At 34.4% G+C, this 3,483-nt stretch overlaps 1 pseudogene; it reads left to right on the top strand.

Moving 5' to 3' along the window:
• Positions 1 to 2,198: 2,198 nt before the first annotated feature.
• LOC123956085 lies at positions 2,199 to 2,758 on the top strand (annotated as a pseudogene).
• The last annotated feature ends 725 nt before the right edge of the window (positions 2,759 to 3,483 follow it).

Below are 3,483 nucleotides of genomic sequence, written 5' to 3'. Positions count from 1 at the left end.
GGACATTTCTTCAAAGAAGGTGTACAAATGTTGATCAAGTACATGGAAAAATGCTCAATCTTATTAGTCCTTAAGTAAACAGAAATCAAAACCACAATGAGATATTAGTACACACACACTAGGATCATATAATTTTTTTTTAAAGGAACATAATTCTCCACCCATTTCAGAAGGGGAGGACAGAGGAGACATTGTCATCAACATTTTAGGGGTATTACTTTTTCTGAAAGGTTATTCTCTCCCCCAGTATAGCAGTAAGGAGAGTGTTTCATTGTTGTCTTCCTGACAACAAACAGAAGGGATCTTCCAGGAAAATTATTTGGGAAAACTAAGGGTGCCCTTAAGAATCCTAAGCAAACATTTATTTTCCTGTTTTATGTCAGGGTGGATAAAAGATGTTAAAGTTGCTCTTGTTCACTTCAGAGAAGGAAAAAATGAAATTTCAGAGAGAAGATCATGAAGAGAGGCTGACCCCGGAGTTGCCACCACTCATATCACATATTGTGAGGGAAAGTATATGATTTTGTGGCGGTTCAAATGAACACTGTAGAAAGTAGATGTAGTTGAGTAGTAGTATAATACTCTAAATAAAGAATCTTCTCAACAGGTGAGAATTCATAGCATAAAAGGACCAAGAATAAGGACCACTGGTGGTGGAAGCTGAGGTTGGAAAGCAGGAGAGGTAGAAGAGGCTGGGTCAACGCCGAGTCTTCCACATCAGCAAACTGGGCAGCGGGGTAGCCTTTCAGGTGCCCACTGTGAACCAATATACGCATCCCATAAGAAGGACAACACTGGGGGCGCCTGGGTGGCTCAGTGGGTTGGGCCGCTGCCTTCGGCTCAGGTCATGATCTCAGGGTCCTGGGATCGAGTCCCGCATCGGGCTCTCTGCTCAGCAGGGAGCCTGCTTCCCTCTCTCTCTCTCTGCCTGCCTCTCTGCCTACTTGTGATCTCTCTCTGTCAAATAAACAAATAAAATCTTAAAAAAAAAAAAAAAAAGAAGGACAACACTGGGATGATAATTACTCAGAAAATATGTTCCGCTAGCCAATATCAGCAAGGAAAGCAGTAACCACAAATGAGAAGGAAGCTGTATTCTCACAAGCCTTATAATAAAAAAGACGTGTGTCTAGAAGAACTAGTGTCAGAAGATGGAATAAGGAGGAATTTTAAATTTCTTGAGCCAAAATTTAATCTGCACTGGATTAAAGAAAACTTTAAATGTGTTATATAACTGAAGATATATACTAGATCAGAATTAGCTTTAATAGCCATAAGTGGCTGGAAAATAACATGTAATCTTAGAGTATCTCACTCAGTTATCTATTGCTATATAACAATTATCTCTCAATTTAGCAACTTAAAACAACAGCGTTATTTATTTATCTTTTTATTTTCTCTGCGTTAGCAATTGAGGAACTGCTAATCTGGGTAATTCTAGCAGCGCATATCAGAGTTTGCAGTTAAGATTTTGGTTGGGCTTATTCACAAATAAGAGAATATTTGAAAACCTTCACTGGGGCTAGAAGATAGTCCAAGATTATAAATAGGGCTTAAACACTATTACTTAGAATAGAGAAAACTCTTAGGCATATGGAGAAATGAGGTTGATCAAATATTTATATTGTATTATAAAATTATGTTAATTATGAAAAAAGAGCAGAAATAAGGAAGAAAATTATTTCAGTTCTCTGATTCAATATTATCTTTTGCAGTTTCTATTTCCTGAATTACCTTTTCAGCTACCAAAGCTGTTCAAATTACCATATTAATATATGGAAACTCTTTTATTTCATATATTATTAGAAAAAATACACATTAAATGGTCAGAGAAATGTTTCCATGGATCCTTTCAAAAGAATTCTGAATGGAATATGCAAAATACAAGATGGAATATTTTGATTAGTACAAGTCCCATTATGCTTAAGCTATTAAAAATAACAGCTATAACTACTGACAATGCTTAGCTTAATGTCCCAAAAAACTTTTCTTCCATATTTTCACAAATATTCCAGATACAAATCATTTGCATAAATTCTTAATAATTACATTCTCTTTTCAAAACTCTAAACACTAAATGGATAAAAAATTATGCCTTACTTTAGCTTTGACTTAGTTAAGTGAAGTGTTTTGCTTCTTTAGTGTTGCCCAAACCATATTATTAATCATCAAGAACTACCCATCTTGATTGAAGTAAAATGGCGAGCTCACAGTAAGTAGCTGTTAAGGGATGAACATAGATATGCCTAGACACAAATTTTTAAAGCAGTTTCTCTTTTAATCATCTTCTTTCACACCGTCTGATAAACATTTTCTTTCGCTATAGCATTAGCAGGAATAAAATGTTTGGTATCTCAAACAGAACTATTTGGAAACATTTACTTCAAATTCAAGACAGAGATTTATATTATCTTTGTCATAAATCTACATATTCTTCTCTTCCAGATGACTATAATTGCAAAGTAGAGCTCGCTTTGATATCTGATGGCAAGAGGATAGTAGGATACCATCCTGTGGACATTCCATATAAACATACAAAACCTATCCCTTGGCCAGATGTAGTACATAATAATGAAGAAACACTTGATCAGTGCTCCAAACCAGATTAGAAGAAAAAAAAAATGAACATGTTGAGCAAGGACCCATGATAGAATGACTTAGCAAAATGTACCTTACTACTAGGGACCATTGATATCTCTATGGACAGCATCATAGATATCTTAAGAAACTAGATTCTCCAAAAGATACATGTTATTGAGGTTTTCAGGAATTGAAAAGATGTTATTTTGTGTCTCACTGGCCATTTGAGAAAATGCAGTTTAGTATATTCACTAATATATATAGCAAAATAATAATAAAATACGATTTTCATGAAAAAAGAATTACCTATCCTTACTCTATTTTCCCAAAAAGCAAGCATTTCACCAAAAGTATTTTAAAATGTTAATTTACATCTGGTAATGTATCTTGCACATAAGGCAATTACCCAGCAAGGTAATACAGAAAAATACAAATCACTAAAATGTATCTTATTAAATGTTACATTTTTTATTGTAGTAAGAACATTTAACATGAGATCTACCCTTCCTTTGCAAATTTTTCAGTGCACAACACTGTATGAACTATAAGCACAATGTTGTACAGCAGATCTCTAGAACCTGTTCATCTTGCATAACTCAAACTTTAGCAACTCCCCATCTCCCTCTCCCCAGTCCCTGGTAACCACCATTGTATTCTCTGTGTCTATGAGCTTTACTATTTTAAGTACCTCACATAAGTGAAACTAATGATATCTGACTGGCTTATTTAGTATAATGTCTTCTATGTTAATTATGTCATTGCATAGGGCAACATCTCTCTCTCTCTCTCTTTTAAGGTTGAATAATATTTCATTGCATATACATACCACAGTTTCTTTCTTTTCAATTTGGTTGAGATAAAACTAACTGATAACATTCATTATATGTATTAGTTTAAGGTATA

Source organism: Meles meles, chromosome 14 (assembly GCF_922984935.1).
Source record: "Meles meles chromosome 14, mMelMel3.1 paternal haplotype, whole genome shotgun sequence".
Lineage (NCBI taxonomy): Eukaryota > Metazoa > Chordata > Mammalia > Carnivora > Mustelidae > Meles > Meles meles.
Note: the sequence above shows the minus strand (reverse complement) of the source record. Positions and strands in the feature narration are given on the sequence as shown.